The sequence below is a fragment of the Hylobates moloch genome, unplaced genomic scaffold (assembly GCF_009828535.3).
Source record: "Hylobates moloch isolate HMO894 unplaced genomic scaffold, HMol_V3 SCAFFOLD_16, whole genome shotgun sequence".
NCBI lineage: Eukaryota > Metazoa > Chordata > Mammalia > Primates > Hylobatidae > Hylobates > Hylobates moloch.
Window position 1 is genome coordinate 21807149 of NW_026652291.1, and position 19841 is coordinate 21826989.

The 19841-nt window shown below is 35.4% G+C and overlaps 1 long non-coding RNA gene across 1 annotated transcript in view; it reads right to left on the bottom strand.

Annotated features, from left to right (window-relative positions):
- Positions 1-17634, bottom strand: part of LOC131381419 (uncharacterized) — a 47993-nt gene extending 30359 nt beyond the window's left edge. Inside the window, exons 1-2 of the long non-coding RNA XR_009210180.1 lie at positions 17524-17634; positions 1136-1214 (exon numbers count right to left, since the gene is read on the bottom strand). This is a non-coding gene — a long non-coding RNA (uncharacterized LOC131381419). The remainder of the gene's footprint in view (positions 1-1135; positions 1215-17523) is intronic.
- Positions 17635-19841: the final 2207 nt, after the last annotated feature.

Here is a 19841-nt window from a genome sequence, read left to right on the forward strand (position 1 = left end):
TATATATATATATGTATATATACTCCTAACATAAAACATGAGCCACAAATCATCTAAGGTTTGACATTCAGTTATTTATCACCTAACTTACCTGACACCAATTGTTATTGTCCCAAGAATAAATGAGAAGTATCCTATGGAAAAACCAATCCTGGGACAGAGCTTCCCTAAAAGTTCTAAATGCTCTTGTCTGTATAAATGTTCTTCTTTCAATGAAAATTTTGTAAGGCATTGGTTTTTTTTCTTTTTAAAGGGAAAGTGATAGTTTAAAAGATTTAGAATTAAGAATAGCAAAGCTATTTGAAAAGAAACAAGGGTGTAAGGCTTAAACCCCAAATCTTTAAATTTATACTATAATTTAATGAAAATCTTAATAGTAAAATAGAAATAAATAAAATGATGGAATATAATGAAATGACTGATCAGAGATATATCTGCATATCACATATGTTTACTTGCTATTTAATTTTGCTTATTTTTAACACAAATGTTCTGTGAGAATTAATTATTATTATTTCCTTTGCAAATTTTTACATACACAGAGCCATCAGTCTTAATCTTTCTATTTCTTCTTTTACTTTTATAGGTAGAAAAGCAATCATCAAACTAAGATAAAATAATTTTTCACAGATTTTTTCATTTTTATTTTAGATGTATGTATTTAACTTTTCTGATTGAGCTGCAAACTACTCTGCAACATGTTTTTATGTAGAAATCCAATCCAACAATATATTTTAAAATGGATTAGTGTTAGTCTCAACATCATTTATTCAATATTCAATACTTCTCTCACTGAATTCAGGTGTATGCTTGTTACATAATGGCAAATTATATAAACACTACAGAAATAATTTTATTGAATGGTAAATTAAAAAGACCATTTAATAAAATTGTTGAGAAAATAAGACTTTACAAGCAAAGAAATGTGAAAGGGTATAGCTATGAATCTTTTAAAAACATTTAAGTAGGTTATACTAATGGAGGGTCAGTTTACTTTCCCAGAATATGTTTATAGCCATTAAAATGTTTTGGTTGTTTGTGCCATTTCATATGACACATAACACATGAAATACATTTCATATGACACATAACACATGAAATACATGGAGAGAAGAAAGAATTGAATGTCACATACCAAATTGTTTGCAGTGGTTTTTCCTTGGTGGAGAGCTTATTTCTGCTTTTTCTAGATTCCTGACTTAATGAACATATACCTGAAAGCAGAAACAAATATTTTCCATTAGAAAGTAGACAAGCAGTGCTTAAGTACAATATAGTGTGTAGTGATTCGTTCACTGTTAGGAATACCTGTAAGCTTGTCACTAGGGCAGTTAGTGTTGTCTGCTGTATAGTTGTATTAACAATACAACTAATGCTCTCCTTTTGATCAGCATCTTCTCCCAAAGGATTTCATGGAGCACAGTTTCACACACTAGGTACTTACCGGTAATGCAGAAAAAAACTGAACATTTAAGCAAAACACCTTTTAGGTACGTGTCTTATTTTACTTGTAGTATCTCTTCTAATGTGATACCCCAGTATTTGTAGTATATATGTTCATCGGTAGTCTCCAATTCCAAAGAGCAAATGTAGGTACAGATGTTCAACCTCTAAAACCTTAGCAAAACTAAAGGCCAGGAAAGGCACAAAACTCAGCAAAATTCCTTATTCGCCCTCTGCATTTTTCCACTGGGTAAAATATCATAATCCAAATTGGATTTCCCTCTGACCTAATTGCTACAGACTTCCTCCAAAGGGCTTGAGGCACTCTTGTTCTACTCCTTGCTGTTTTCACTCAGCCAGCTAGATTTTTGAACAAGAGTGTATGCAATGTACAAGATTAATCTTCTCCTGAAAATAGCATCCTCTAGTAGTGGATAATCCATGAAAGCCTAAAAATTAAAGGAAATCTTTTAAGTTCAAGTAAAATGAGCCAGGGATTTGGTTCGTCTCTTGTTTTGCCTTTGATATTTAGATCCCAGTCTGAGCCCACTTAGACATTTACTAGACCTCCAGGTATGAGGGATGCAGCTTTGTTTTGACATCAAAGTTCGGGGGAAGTGTAGAATGCTAATGAGCACTGCAAGCTCCAAAGGACATGATTAAGCTGTAATTGGTAAGCAGGTGCAACTCAGCGAAAAATCTGCAGGAGAGAACCGTCAACTTGGAAATACAAAAGAAAAATAATCTCATCTGATTTGTCCTGTTTTCTTTCTTCTTTCTTTTTCTTCTTAAGATAATAATGTACAGCTAATAACTGGAGATATTGATCCATTGTCTTTTCTGCAGAGGTTGCTGATTGAGGTATTAATCCATGGCAAGCAGAACAGATCAAATATTTGTCACACGAAACTAGATTAAAAGATCACAGATCCTGAAATGGAGATACTTCCAGTTTTATGAGAGTAAAGCAGAATATTCTGTGCTCATAATCTACCTCACCTTGCTCACAAGATACTTGCCCCTACTGCCGCTACAACAATGTATGGACTACTGGAGTTTGTGGGCAACCCATCGATGCCAAGCAAAGCAAGTCCCGAAATCCATCCTGCTGGAGTGTGTTTGCTCGGAGGAGTGAAGCCATTTGTTTGTGCAGTAGCACAATAGGAACTTAATGTGAAGAGAATCTGATTGCCAGCACCAAATCTGCTTCACAACTAGGTAGCGCCTATTTGTAAGGAGCTGAGAAAAGATTGGCACTTAGGTAATGGGATGAAATTAAGCAAGATATTGAATTGCTTTGTCATGGAAGTATGTAAATTAAGCAAGATATTGAATTGCTTTGTCATGGAAGGATGTACTAAAGTTAGATCCTTTTTTCACATGTCTTGTTTTGATGGTGAGGTGAGGGCTTTTGTTCTGATTTCACTATCTGTTAGTGATATCAGATAACAGATAGTGATAACAGATCACTATCTGTTCTGATAGTGATATCAGAACAAGAGCCCCCACCTCACCATCAAAACAAGACATACGAAAAATATTCAATGAAAATATTCTAATGTAATAACTTTGCCTCTTGTGTTAACAACGAAGAGTAATATACATGGGTTTTGTTCTTTATTATTTTATTTCACATGAAGACCTGAAGTATTTTTTTAAAAACATGTGTGTGTGTGTGTGTGTGTGTGTGTGTGTGTATGAGAAAACAGTTAAATATTATAACATACACTTCAATTGTAAAATGGTAGAAAATTAATCAGATGCAGTGGCTAACCACATTAACCTAATGGTCCTTTATTAAACTATTTGATCCACTCTCAAATTATTCTGTAAACTAGAGAGGATTTTGAAACCTATTTCCATCTATCAATAATGACACAGAAGTCCAAAGTCTTTAGTGACATATCCAAAGTCACCCAAAGTTGGTGACCCGACTAGGAGTGAATCTAAGGTCACAGATTTGCTAATTTCTACTGGCCTCATTATAGCACAGGCTAATTTGGAAGTAAACAGAATGAGCCTAATTATATCTTTCATGAGCTTTATTTCCCAGGGGCAAATCATCTTATGCCAGGTTATATATCATTGTGCCATATTGGCACTTTTAATATAAAAGCAAAACCAAATTGTTGACATAGTTGTTGAAATGCTCATTTGGTTATACACATATTAATAGGTTTGATGTTCTTTACGTTAATACAATGGAGCATTTAGTTTTCAATTTGTTACTAAGAATATTATGCCAGCTCCTGGAGTCTAAATGCCTACAGCTGGTTGTTAATAAGATTGAGGTAGAAATTTGATTTCTTTATGAAATAAGTAACATTCATGATCACAGTTGCACTTTCAATTCTGGGCAGTGGTCCCATGATTCCAAGCTCAGAAATTTATTCTGTTAATTGCAGAGAGCACAAAAGAGACCTGGCTGATGATTGAAAACCAGCTCTTGGTATTTGTTATTCAGCTAGAGTTATTTCTCCTGCTGGTACATTGCATACACTTACATAAAGAGTTGCTTATTTTATATGCCTAATTACAACACTTTTGTCCAAGACTATAATCACGATACCTTAAAATAAAACATTTTGTAGGATTTGCTCTCTTGAAAGAATGCAGAACTTTTTCCTTCTGATATTGTAGTATTTTTGGTGTTCATTTGCTTTAAATCCAGTTATAATGTTGGAAAGGATTTAATTATAATCCATTTGTAATTTACTAGAAGTTATAGTTATATTTTAAATATCATTTCAGTAAGAATATATTTGCTCATTAAATACATATGAATATAAATATTGACATAAATAGAGATATATACATATAAATATAGAGATTTGATAGAAAACATGCCTACCATGTGTCAGACACGGTTAGAAAATTTGTGATAAAAATGGTTGGATAAAATGTCTTTTCAGTGTATCACAGCTTCTCTTCATATTGCAAGTCAAAACTTACATAGTGATTTAAATGCAAACATATTCCCCGTCAACCAGAACGGAAGATGTCAAAGAGTTTTCTGATATTCATACAAAGAGCTGAGCAGGTATCTGTACTTGTCTTTTAATAAATGACATTTGCTTTTGCATATGATTACGATTTTGTTACAAATACAATAATCTATAAATTTGCTCTCTGCTTATGGGTTTTTGAGCTAAATGGAAGTGAAAGAAAGATTGAGAAAAAATATGTTGTAGTGTGTTCTAATACTTATATTGCTTAGATGAATTCAGAACTGTTTTCATCAAAGTTGTCCAAATAAAGCTTCAACGTGCTCAAAACATGCTATGGCAGATTATGTTCAACATTAGAATGCTATTTACATGCTATGTTATTTACAGTTGTAAAAACTTAAGCAGAATAATATGAACAAGGAAAGAATGTGATAGAATTCTTTCCGACTTCCCTAATCTTATCGGTCAAGATAATGTATTGGAAATATTCATAGATAATGTGTTACATAAAACGATCAGATGAGAAATTGGGTTCACTTTTCTTTGATCTATATGAAAAAATGCTATTCGTTATTTTATTTGTGTCTTTGTTTAACAGGTATTTACTAAATGTGTTTAATTTCTAAGACTATGTGTATTGTCCCTAAACACCACTCAGTATTTGCTGCTACATTAAAGTATTTAAAATGAGGAGCTTTATTGTTTAATTGGTCTATTTCTCACTTACGTGGAATAGATTTGAACTCACTAAACTGAATATTTGTTTATTAGTGATTACTCAAATAAGTGTAGTAGTATTTTTTAAAAACCTTGAAATATTCAGACATGAATATATTCAAATAATCTTAAAAGGATTTGAGAAACTTTCTCATAAAATGTTTTTAATTTATTTATATAATTAGTTAATTAATACCTTGGAAAATTATATATTAAGCACCTAACATATAACAATGTTGCTATAGACTAGGGCTACAATAGTGAGTAAAATATAGTCTATGATTTCATGAAGAATTTGGACTACTGAGAAAGTTTATTGTTGATTAGATCATCATGAAAATACATGATTAGTTATATACTCTATTAAGTTTTATGTAAGGTAGGTATAGAGGGCAATGAAAACATATGATATAGGAACAGAACAATAACTAATGGAATGTGGGAGAGAGAAAGAAAATGTCAAAGATTAAACTTTGGCTCTTTGCTGCACACACAAGTGGGAACATTCAGAGATGGAGGATCTGAAGATATCATCATATTGGACAACTTCATAGGATACCATTCACAGATTTGCAGCGAAGACCATTAACGGTGATTTGGAAATGTTGCATTTGAGCTGCATGGAAACATCCAAAAAAGGGTTTCAAGCAAGCAAGTGGATACATGGGTTGAAAATTCAGAGAGAATACTTGGAGTGGAGAAATACATTTGTAAATTACAGGCTGCAGAGTGTAAATGAGGCCACATGACCAAAGCAACAACAACATAAAACAAAAATAGTACCTACAAAATTTAAATATTTTAAGTCCTAATGGTAGAGTTGAGCAAAAAATGAAAATTGAATACAGAATAGAGAAATAGAATGAAAACCAAGATGTATACAATCACAGAGTCACAGCTATTTCAAGGAAGTATTATTATATAATAAGATTGAATGCCAATGATAGATAAAAAATGCTGATAACTAAAATATTATCCACTTGATTTCCTAGCATAAAGGTCATTAACTCATGACAATGTGACCAAATTTAAAAGCAAACAATCTCAGTATATGGACTGAACATTACAAATTATAATGTTTCTCATTTTATTTAGTGCTGCTTTCAAAATACTGTAAAATAACTTCATTTAATATAATTCTAACACCACAAGGATTAATTTTACTTAATTTTGATTCCTTTTTGTCTTTCTTTATACAATCTTCTAAAAATATTTGTTTAGGTAGTACTTTTTTAGTGGTGAAGCATGGTAAGAGTAATCTCCTTAATACTTGCGCGAATGTATGCTTTACTTTTGGAAAACATACATTTCATGCCTATGGAAATTTTCTAAAAATTGTACAATTAAATTTCACTGTTCATTTAACTTCCTTTTTCTTTTTTTTTCAAATTCTCCTCAGGGATTTCAGTGTAATTAAGGGAAAATGTTCAGGTGGGGGAGTACAATGAAGTAAAACAGTTAAGTCAATGACTATTAACCAGGCCAACCCTGGGTAGATATCACAATCACCTGGAGAACTTAAAAAATTCTAATGACCATTACTCACCTACAAAGATATGATGTAATTAATATGCAGTGATAGCCAAGCACTGTGATTTGTTTAAAATCTTCTTCTCCTTTCCCACCCTAGATGATTCTAGTTGTCTGACAGAATTGAGAAACACTGATAGTATTGGCTTGCTCCCAACCCTCCGCCTACTATCCTATTAAATGAGCATATATTACTAAGATATTACTGAGTGAGCATAACCAAGAGAGACATGAACTGCTTCATGAGTTAGTTAGTCTCTTTCCCCAAGTAACATTTATTAGTTAGTCTGAGTTAGTCTCTTTCCCCAAGTAACATTTATTGTCTAAGTACCTTCCTGAAATCCAGATGAGTCTACCATAAATACATATACACAGAAAAAAAGACAGAGAAATAGATGTTAGGGAGCATTTCAACCAATTTGAAAACTGTAGAAAAAATGAAATACATATTCTATAATTTAAAAATCCAAAATCTTAACTTTTACATTCATTGGATGATTTTGCCATTGTCTGGACAGAACAAAAACTAAGATCAGTATACTTGTAGATAGTCTAATAAAAAATAAACTGAAGTAGAAAGGATGAAATAAAAAGGATGAAAAGGAAAAAAAAATCACATCAGATTATGAGGCATAACAGATGCATAGAGTCCCAGAGGAGAGAAGAAAGAAATGAAACAGAAGCAATATTTGAAAGAATAGTGGCTGATAAATTTCTCGAAGTAATGAAATACATTAACCCACATATTCAAGAAAGAACAACATTGGACTCAGTAGTACATCATAATCAAACTGTAAAAATCCAAAAATCTTAAAATCAGTCAGAGAAAAAATGATTACCTTCAAAAGAGCAATAGTGATATTAAGGTTATTTATACACAAAACAGTTGAAAGCCAGAAGATGATGGCATAACTTATTTAGAATATAAAAGGAGCAAAAGTGAAAATATAGAACTATAAAATTCTAGTAAAAATATCCAAAAATGAAGATGACATATATATTTACAGAAAAATAGAATCCTCAGCAGACTACCAGTTTAAAAATGCAGACTAAAAGGAGTTCTACAGATGGAAGAAACTTTGTCACTTTTGGAAGCATAAAACCTTGAAAAGTATAAGGTGTACTGAAGTGTGTAATAAACTCTAATATGTTTACAACACAAATGAAAACGTCTTTTGAGGTTTGGTACCTAAATAAACACATGGGCAGCTGCAGCAAGGCCCTACCTGCTTTTCCCCAAGGTGACCCTCAACACTCACCCACACTCCCAATAATCAAGTGGATATCCAGCTTCCAAAAAGCTTTACTTCCTTTGAGCCAAGTTATTTTTTTCCTGCCCACCTCTAAGTTACAGCATTTTAAACGACTTTCCATCACAATTAGAATAATATCTAAATCCAGCCTCCTAATATACCCTGCAATACTAGTCCCAGGGACTAGTTCCTGCCACCCTTACAATGTCGTAATATTCAACTCTCCATATAACTCAATGGACTGTCTGTCCTTCACTTTGTTTAAATGGATAGCTGGTCTCTGCCAGGAACAATCCTCTGCTCATTTGTGGATTTCCCTGCTTCCTTTGCAGGTCTTAAAGAGACCTCCCAAAATGGGTCCACATTCTTGTTCTCGTCATCATAATTTCTTGATTCCATTGAGATGCGATTTTGAATTATTTTCTTTATTTGATTTTGTTCTTTGATTTAATTAGACACCCCTTAAAACTTTAAACTGCATGAACATAAAACAAGCTTTATTTTATTCTCTGTTTTATTATTTGCATCCAGTTACCTGCCTGGTACATTGCAGAGGCTCCATCAATACTTGAAAGAGTGAATGATAATGAACACCTAAACCCTAGTTGATTAATCTATCAAATAAAGGTGTGGGCTAGATAATTTACACAAACTACTCTGATGTCAATAAGAATATTATAGTATACTTGAATAACATAATTTGGCAAGTCTAATTATTTCACCCAAGTTAATTGTCTAAAGAATCTTGATTGATAATAAATGCTTTTGTTGGGTTAGTGGAGTAGATTAGAGCAAATGTTATAATTCCAGGCCAAATCAATTACTAAATTGTTTTTATGAAAAGGTGAAATAGTTCAGTGCATTTTATCCACAGCATTTTCATTTCACAACATTTATATTGACAGTTTTGAAACTAAAGTTCTGAAACACTATTGCTAGTTCATTCAAAAGCAGGAAACAAAAAAAAATTGCAAGGTGGGTGGTACACACTTATAGCAGTTTCTGGTTTACATTTATTTTATTATGTTTTTTGAGACAGAATCTTGCTCTGTTGCCCAGGCTGGAGTGCAGTGGCATGATCTCAGCTCACTGCAACCTCCGCCTCCGGGTTCAAGTGATTCTCCTGCCTCAGCCTCCCGAGTAGCTGGGACTACAGGCATGTACCACCATGCCCAGCTAATTTTTGTATTTTTTGTAGAGACAGGGTTTCACCATGCTGGCCAGGATGGGATGGCCTTGATCTCTTGACCTCGTGATCTGCCCGCCTCAGCCTCCCAAAGTGCTGGGATTACAGGCATAAGCCACTGTGCCTGGCCTCTGGTTTACCTTTGCTGACTCAAGAATTGTAAATATTTCAGATTGGAAATAATATATGTTTTTATCTAAGTAATCTACAATTGAAAGATAAACTTCAGTATCTCATTCTCAGTGAAACTGAACTCATTCAACATATTAAATGGACAATCTTTAGTGGATTGAATCATGAATACCAATTTCCCCTCTTGCCTACAAAGCAGTCACATCCCAAACTGCCAGAAGTGTTGACTTCTGAGGGCTCAGAGCTGAATCCTCCTCCAAGAATTGCTCTCGTGTCCTCTCCCGAAGAATAATGTTTCACCTGATATTACATTCCCTCTTCAATTAATAATTGCCTTCAACAAATTATCGGTTAATGTGAGGAGAAAAAAGCCTGTCTTCAAATAGCAACAACTCCCCAAAGGTGTAGTTCCTCCAGCGTTTCCTGTGAAATTGGCTGTGTGCTATCAACTGCATCACGCTTCTTCATTCTCACTCTGACCAGTCCTGTTTCTCTCAAACTCTTAACAGTGTCATTCATAAGAATACTCTCCATTAATATTCCTGTATGCAAATCTCTGTCTCAAGGTTTTATTTCTGAGGAACTGCACCTCAAAATAGAATTTTCCTATCTTCATGCTAAAAATGTTTTCTTGAAAATTTTGGAAGTCTCAATAAAAACATGGTTATAACCCATTTTAAATACCTTTCTTTCCTGTTAATTAGTGAGGAAATCACTTATACTGGTTCATGTATAGAACAATGTTTTAATGGGCCATTAGCATCTGTATCATCTGGGAGCTTGTTAGAAGTGCAAAGACTCAGGCTCGCCATCGCAGCCCCACTGCATTACAATCTCTAGACATAAGACCCAGAAATCTGTGGCAAAATCACTCCTCCAGGTGACTCTTATGTATAGTTAAGTATAGTTTAGTTAGAGAAGTATTGTAAATATTGGATATTAAGAAAGGAAGAATGGGTAAGACAGTTATCTAGTTATACTAGGGCATAAGAAGTTATCTTTTAATTCAATAAAAATATTAAACTGATAAAAGAAACATCAATATTAAGAGACACATATTAGCTGTTATGGTTCATCCACATGTCTATAAATGAAACATATAATTATGAAGTAATATAAGTAGTTACATTTCCATTTCCATTTTTGGCCTCATACATTAGATTATTTCATCTCTTCCCTTCAGTCAGTATTTAACTTTTCTATTTTTCCATCAAATCATTGTTATATTTCTGAAAATTAAGTCATCAAAAGTCTTTTAGCAAGTCTAACAATTAAGAGCACAAAACCTATCTACTACTTTAGTTCACAAACTTAGTTTACAAATGGGCTACTACTTTACGGTTTACAAATTGCTTTCACATTTCATGTGTCATTTGATGCTAACAAAATTCAAGTGCCATTATATTTTAATTGACAGATGAAAAGTTGATGTTAACTGACGCCAAACAGCTTACTCAAAATCAAGTAGCTTGTAACCGACAGAATAAGATTAAGGCTTAGGTCATCTAAATCCACATCACGTCCCCTATTAAAAGAAGTTCAGATTTTAAGTTGGAAGGATCTTTTCATTATCTATCTGTCTGTCTGTCTATCTATCTATCTATCTATCTATCATCTACCTATCTCTGGTGATCGCTTTTTGATGTTCATAGATTTACCTCAATGTGTATTCTCCTTAAATTAAGAGAATATCTAGCACTTATTTAAGTCTGCAGTATATACTCCATATGTGCTACTTCCCTGGTGTCTTTCTTTTATTTTAGCCCAAGGAGGTATGTGTAAATATATTCGATATGGCCTTATGCTGAAGAAGAAACCAGGACATGCAACTACCTGGAAGTCTGGAATTATTTTCCTGCCGATATTTGGTGAAGTGTATCCAATATATCACATGGAATGATTTTAGACAATATAAATGATCTTTATTAATTTTTAACGCATTGTTCTGCACTATTTACTGAGTGTCTACTGTATGCCAATCATTTTTCTGGGTACTGCATGTAAAGAGATAAGAGAAATAATGTCCCTGCTTTCCTAGAGAACATTGTCTAATGAAGCAGAAGGCGGATGACAAGTAAATACATAATAAAGTCATTATGCAGTGCAAAGTATGTGAAAGAAATAACCATAAAAACTTGGGTGCTAAAATACAGAATAAGGGAAATCAGACGAACTGCAAAACATACATAGAAAATTGCTATTCATACTACTATTAGTTTTGCATAATGAAACTCTATGATTGTACTTCCCTAACATAGTAAAATACTTGCAGTTAACAGCGTATTTAATGAAAATAATTATGTGGTCCATTCAGTGTTACAAAATGCCTTCGTGTGTCTAGAGTTGAACATTTAAATGAATCCTCACTTTTCTTTATGATTATCCAGATTAACATGTCTCAATTAAATAATAAAATATTTCCCATAGTACTTCTATCCAACACCTTAACAACAAATTGCCTTGATCTTCATTTATTCCCTTTAGGTGAATGTTGAAAGGCTTTGCCAATAGAAAGGTCTCTGGTTATCTTTTAATATTTCTGTGGTTTGGAATGGAGACTGCTGCTGCCACCACATGCAGTAGGTGATTTTAAACCTTTCAAGAGCAGGCAGACGGTGGAAGCAGATGGGACATATTTATAATCCCACATATCCCCATTGAGCCGTCATTTAAACATCTGGCTTTGAGAAAGGGTCACCAGTGCTGGAATGAGTTCAAATGTTTTATAACCTGCTTCACCTATCCCACCATGTACATAATGATAGTTAGCAATTCTCAAAGCATTAGACTGTTCAAGTTCTTTCTCCCATTTTTTTAATTCATTCTGTACTTTTTACTCTGAAGCAAAATATTCTCAGTAAAAAAAAAAAATGAAAATAAGAAAAAAGACAGGATGATGCGTTTGTGCATTTGTAAAAGAAATGGCTAGTATCCTGGATGCTTGATAATCACCTTACATCCATTATAACATTTAATCCAATAAACTGACCCCATAAGCTAAACACTTCAATTATCCCATTCCCTAAGTCCATTAGAGTAAAAATATATGCAAAGGATATGAAAGATATGCAAAGGATCCAACATCCTTGCAATAAGATGAATCCAAGTTTTTCTGGGTCTTCATTCTTCTCCACCAGCCTGCAGCAGTGAAAACACTATGGGAGGAATTCCCTACTTAGAAATGATGCCTCTCTAGCCCCATAAAAACCATGTGCTTAGATATGGAGAGAACATTATGAAGATTCTTATTCTGGACTCTAATAGTAAATATCACTTTGGTTTTCTGCTATTTGTTTGCCAACATTATAACAAGCCCAGTACCAAATACAAACTTTTGAGGATAAGGAAAGGGGAGAATAAATCACTTCCCTTTCAAAGTTTAAGAAGGCTGAGTGTTTAACTCATGGCATTAGGCAAAACTAAAGTGAAACAAAATTTTCAGAAATGTATAAATCTCTTAAAATATTATATATTACATTACATGTAGCTATATCTCTTCACTCACGCAGTGGCTCACGTCTGTAATCCCAGCACTTTGGGAGGTGGAGGCAGGTGGATCACTTGAGGTCAGGAGTTCGAGACCAGCCTGGCCAACATGGTGAAACCCCGTCTCTACTAAAAATACAAAAATTAGCCAGGTGTGGTAGTGCATGCCTTTAATCCCAGCTACTCAGAAGGCTGAGGCAGGAAAATCGCTTAAACTTAGGAGGCGGGGGTTGCAGTGAGCCAAGATCATGTCACTGCACTCCCGCCTGGGCAATAGAGAGAAAAAAAAGAAAAAAAAAGTATATATAGAGAGATAATACTTATTATATATTATACATGTAATCTTATTGATTTGAGGTTAGGATTTACATGTCAGAAAAGTGGTGGGAAGGATAATTCAATACATATATTATCTCATTTATAACCAAAACTAATTTGAATAGGTACTTCATAAAATATCACTGGCTAAGCTAGAAACTGGGTAGGTTACATGAGACTATGACTAAGCAATAACAGGACAGAGACATTCCCTACAGACACACCAGCCCTAATCTCTCCTTCCTCTGTTTTACTCCTCACTTTGCAAGTGTCAGCTTAGAGGTATCCTCTTACACTCTTGTGCCTGGCTAGGCTGCTTCTTTCACGAAATCCCTTAATTCCATTTTCTCGCTTCTATAACGGGAACTCAACATGGTGTGTAGCAGAAATGTGATATTGCCAACAGCTGAATAGGAGATCTCCTCCATTATCAAAAGGCTTTTCTATAATATATATTTTTACAACACTCTTCTGACTTTTCTCATTTGAGGTTTCATCTTATTCACATGGGCTACAGAATCTCTTAACAGTTTTTTAGAAATTGATCTAATATAACAATTGAACAACAGATTTAACGAACAATTGTTTGCACCTCTTAGTAGTCTATTATGATATGTGTTTGCCAACATTATAACAATCCCAGTACCAAATACAAACATTTGAGGATAAGGATAAGGATAACACAATCTACTGAGCAATATAGACAAGCACAAGTAGATATGGAAACGTATATAAGGTATTTTCACATACAAGCTATGAAATCCTCATTTGTAGTGAATAACTTCTAGGGTAAGATTAATTCCAAGACTTTGCAAGAGAGAGAGAAAGGTTAGAAAGGCCGGGCATGGTGGCTCATGCCTGTAATCCCAGCACTTTGGGAGGCCAAGGAGGGCCGACCATGAGGTCAAGAGATCAAGAGCATCCTAGAAAACATGGTGAAACCCTGCCTCTACTAAAAATACAAAAATTAGCTGGGTGTGGTGGCACGTGCCTGTAGTCCCAGCTACTTGGGAAGCTGAGGCAGGAGAATTGCTTGAACCCAGGAGGCAGAGGTTGCAGTGAGCTGAGATCACGCCACTGCACCCCAGCCTGGCAACAAAGCAAGAGTGTCTCAAAAAAAAAGTTTCATTTAAAGATTATCTCTATTTTCTATTTCCTAAAATGTTTTCTAAGCCTTCTTCTTTTTTTTTTTTCGTTTTTTAAACGAAACTTTTTTTTTTTGAGACAGAGTCTCACTTTGTCATCCAGGCTAGAGTGCAGTGGCACGATCTCAGCTCATTGCAGCCTCAACCTCTCTCAACCTCCCAGGCCCAGGTGATCCTTTCACTTCAGCCTCCCAAAGCAGTTGGGACTACAGGCGTGCACCACCATGCCTGGCTAATTTTTTGTAGAGACAGGGTTTCACCATGTTGCCCAGGCTGGCCTCGAACTGCTGAGCTCAGGTGATCCGCCCGCATCGGCATCCCTAGTGCTGGGATTACAGGCGTGAGCCACTGTGCCCAGCCTGTTTAGATGAAACTTAATGGAAAGGAGAACTTTACCAACTTGTAAGTGGCAAGAAGAGCATTAAAAGAGCAGACATAGAGTGAAAGAATGGAGGATGTGAAAGTAGGAATTTGTAAGCAATATGCGAGAATAGATAGCTCATCAGGGTACTTGAATACTGTGAAACCCCTTGAACAGTAACCCAAGTTAGTTCAGGCTTTCAGCAAAGAATGTAGAATTAAAGCTAAATATTTCAAATAAAATAATCATTAATTTTTTATTGACTATCAGTTGTAACTAACAAATATTTATAGTTTATCAGTGTCTTGTACTTGAATGTCTTCTCCAATGTGGGCTTTTATTTTAAAATGTATGCCAGGAAACTTCAGAGGAGACAAGCTTCTCTTATTTGAGGATTAGGTTTGGTTTCTGAAGTTTAATTACTCTATTATATCAATCTGCCAAAATGGATTCTGTTAGTCATACAATTATACTCAAATCTTTGAATACAGAGTAAATGATACAGTTGTCAATACATATCATACCATACCATACTTATCTTACACTGTCATAGTGTAAGACTGGCAAGGGCCAATCTCAAAAAATGAATTTTGATTTTACCATCTCCTTAGTTTAAGATTTGACAATGATCAGAAACTAGTGCTCAGCCATTGTTCTCTGATTACTGAGACATATACACCACGATGATTTTCTAAAGTGGCCAGTAACATTTCTTGTGACAATTCTCTCTAACTAATAAGAAATGACAGAAGATGGGAGAGTTAGTCCAATAAATCAAGCTCAAGCAAAACCTCAGCAAGTTAACTTTGTTCATTCAGAACAAAGATTATTGCCTTGACTCAATAATTACTCAGTAATGTGGACTGTCATCATTTCTAAGAATTCTCCAAAATAATTTAATTAGACTATCATGAAGCTTAAACTAACATAGTGTATGCAATTTATACACATTTCATAAAAATGAAATGTGGATTAATTTCCTGACTAAAGTATATCTCTAAAACCTCATATAAAAAGAGCATTTCACTTGTCCCTGCACTTCATAAGTTTCCAAGCATTATGAACTAATTGTGCATGGATTGGTTTATTTGGGATAACTAAATAACTTTTCTCTTTGCAGGCTTGACTCTTCTGGCTCCATACTCTCCCCATAACATATATGTCTACAATTCCCCTTTATCGAAAATTTGGAAATCCATCAACTTCTAAAAGCCACAGTTTTGCTTGATTTTTAACAAACTCATTTGATGTGAAACGTGATTAGAGCTGCTGTGTGCTATTTGTCATCTTCATTGACCCACTTAGAGTGAAAATCCACACACTTCAAAAATATTAACTCTAGAGGGTTTTCCCTGCTTATTTCTGAAACTTATCTGGAACCAAAGCTTTTTGATACCTATTTAGAGTCCTCTACTTGTGGAGCAAAAATAGGAGTATATTTTCCTTCAACTGAAGCCTTATTGTTTGTAACCGGAGGGTGACTTTTTAAAGTATAAATATATTCAATTCATTTATCCATAGTTTCTCATAAATAACACTTATTGTACACAATGATTAGTTTGCCTTTTTTCTAGATGAGAAAACAGAATCTTGAGGGGCAAAACAACAAGACCAGAGTAGCAGAACCAGAAATCAGAGGAGGCAAATTTCAAACTACAGCAGTTTGACTCCAGCATGCTTCCTCTTCACTTGCTTTCTGGTCTTTGCTCCTCTCTTTCTAGCTCTAGACAGTAACTTAGAGGAAGAAAGACGATCTCAGCTTTCATTCAAGGAAATAATTTTTGACCTATTTATTGACAGTCCCTTAAAATATATCTACCTTTTTATGAAAAGATGTTGAGACTTTATCCTGAGTAGGGCTGATCATTAGCATTTCAGTGACACATTTACAAAATACTTAAACAGACAATATTCCCTAGGATGTATCTTCCTCTCCTCTGTCATTAATCCTCCTTTCTTATTACTTACTACTTGACAATACTGAAACGTTTTTAGACATAAATCAATCTCATCAGAGACTAAATGCTCAGATAAACAGTAGTTTAATCATGTTTCTTTTGTTATTAAGTGTTATTGTCACACCTGACATATCAACATCTTTCCTATCCATAGTCATTAACTCACTTTTACAGGTTACATTCTAATGCATTTACTTTCATGCCATTATCAAGCAGTGTTCTCAGAAGACAACCTGAATTTCTCTTAAGAGCTTTTTTTTAAAATGAAATGTGTAATAACTCCCTGACTAAAGTATATATCTAAAACCTCATATAAAAAAGAACATTTCACTTGTCTGTACATTTCATAAGTTTCTACACATTATTAAAATTACCAGTCTTTAATACTTGAAAGAAAAAAGTGTGTAGGAGAAAAATATTTTAGCTTAGGCATCTGGCCAAATGACAAATGGAGTACAGAGAGCTGAAACCATTTTGTCATGATTTCACCAGAGACTGATTTATATAGGTATTCTAGTGTCAATGACGTGCAGATTCAGAATTTTTTTAATGTTTACTTTTCTAAGACAAATACAGATAATTTATTCTGGGTCTAAGGGGCTAAAGCAAGAGTACTGGAATGGATCAACTCTACCCTTTAACATCAAAGTGAGTGCTAGAGCCATAACTTTGGTGACATTTGGGCTGTGAGCAATAATTCGGAGCCACCTGGATGTGATTAGTTCAGAGTAAACTAATGTCAGAATAATCTTTAGTGTACCTTTTACCTTCAACCTCCAATCACCCAGGTTCCCTCCTCTACCCTTGGGGAAAATAGCTGCTAACATCTGTCAAGTTACACAGCATTTAAAGAGTTTGTTCCTCTAGAAGCTCTACATAGTATTGGCTAAAACATTTCTGTTAATATTAAGACTTGAAAAAAATACTAAGTTCACTTTATTGTTTTTATTCGCAGCCGAAATGCTGAAATGCCTATGTGTCTAGGGAAAAAAAATTATCCAAAATCAAAAGCAGGAACAAAAGGAGTTAATGCACCAACCACTTACTTTGGTAGACCTGTGAGAAATTCTGGAACATGTTAAAATATGACATGAACTTGTAGAACTTCACTTCTTCTTTTAAACCTCTGGCATGATCCAGGATCTTCTTGCTTGTAGCTAACAAAAGAAAAAAAAAGAAAAAAAAACCAACAACAACAAAAAAATGGTGATTTAAGGCCCCTTTGGAATGAACTGCAACTGAGCAACTGACATGGGAATTAAAGTAAATCAGGCCTAGACACACAGTTAGTTATCAAGCAAGAGCTGTGAAAACTGGAAGCATTCACTATAATTATAAGGCAGCTGAGAGACAAGAGGATGAAATTTTATGGGGCTCAAGGGTCAAAGATCAACATTAGACTGATCATCAACTGTCACTACCATGCTATTTCCTAGTTGGGACCAAGTTAACTGTTTGTTTAATTTCTAATGCTGTTAATTTTTCCCACGTCTGTGAATGAAAGGTTGTGACATTGTATGGAATCTTTCTACTTGAGTCACAAGTAAATTCACTAGAATATTGAAGATAATTTATTTCTGAAATCCTTAGCTTGGGGCTGTAAACATATTTTGTGGCAAAATCTAAACATCGTGACAAAACCTAAACATATCATCAAAGAAAAAGTTTGCTTTTTTAAAAAATGGCTGGTTTACAAATATCAATAAAAATTATCAGATGCTAATATATGAGTAAGAAAAATAATGAAGTGTGAATGCCCATAGATGGGAGGAGAACAGTAAAACAATTGCTGTTTCTTTATCTGCAAATTGATAAAACAAATTTTGGGAAGTAGCTTTATGCCTTATCAAAAACCCTCAAAACATCTTGTCTCTTTAGGTTCAGTAATCATATACTTTTTAATCTATCCTAGAAAAATAATATTGAGTAAACTTAAATTATACATTGCATACTATTTATAATTGTAGAGTTTTAGAAATATCTGAAAAAGTTTATGACAAAGGAAAAAGTTAGGCAAATTATTGGTACATTGTGTTTTGATTTATTACATTGCCACTGTAAAAATAGTAAACATATATGTTATGTGTTAGGTTGGCACAAAAGTAATTGCAGTTTTGCCATTATTCTTTTAATGCATAAACTGCAATTACTTTTGTGCCAACTTAATAGAAATATGATATGCTGGGGGGGTGGAGCCAAGATGGCCGAATAGGAACAGCTCCGGTCTCCAGCTCCCAGCCTGAGCAACACAGAAGACGGGTGATTTCTGCATTTCTGCTTGAGGTACCGGTTTCATCTCACTAGGGAGTGCCAAACAGTGGGTGCAGGACAGTCGGTGAAGCACACTGTGCGCGAGCCGAAGCAGGGCGAGGCATTGCCTCACTCGAGAAGCGCAAGGGGTCAGGGAGTTCCCTTTCCTAGTCACAGAAAGGGGTAACAGACGGCACCTGGAATATCGGGTCAGTCCCACCCTAATACTGCGCTTTTCCAACGGGCCTGGAAAACGGCACACCAGGAGATTGTGTCCCGCACCTGGCTCGGAGGGTCCTATCCCCACGGAGTCTCACTGATTGCTAACACAGCAGTCTGAGATCAAGCTGCAAGGCGGCAGCGAGGCTGGGGGAGGGGCGCCCGCCATTGCCCAGGCTTGCTTAGGTAAACAAAGCAGCCAGGAAGCTCGAACTGGGTGGAGCCCACCACAGCTCAAGGACGCCTGCCTGCCTCTATAGGCTCCACCTCTGGGGGCAGGGCACAGACAAACAAAAACTCAGCAGGAACCTCCATAGACTTAAATGTCCCTGTCTGACTGACAGCTTTGAAGAGAGTAGTGGTTCTCCCAGCATGCAGCTGGAGATCTGAGAACAGACAGACTGCCTCCTAAAGTGGGTCCCTCACCCCTGAGCAGCCTAACTGGGAGGCACCCCCCCAGTAGGGACAGACTGACACCTCACCTGTCCGGGTACTCCTCTGAGACAAAACCTCCAGAGGAACTATCAGACAGCTGAATTTGTGGTCTCACGAAAATCCGCTGTTCTGCAGCCACCGCTGCTGACACCCAGCCAAACAGGGTCTGGAGTGGACCTCTAGTAAACTCCAACAGACCTGCAGCTGAGGGTCCTGTCTGGTAGAAGGAAAACTAACAAACAGAAAGGACATCCACACCAAAAACCCATCTGTACATCACCATCATCAAAGACCAAAAGTAGATAAAACCACAAAGATGGGGAAAAAACAGAGCAGAAAAACTGGAAACTCTAAAAAACAGAGCACCTCTCCTCCTCCAAAGGAACGTAGTTCCTCACCAGCAACCTAACAAAGCTGGATGGAGGATGACTTTGACGAGTTGAGAGAAGAAGGCTTCAGA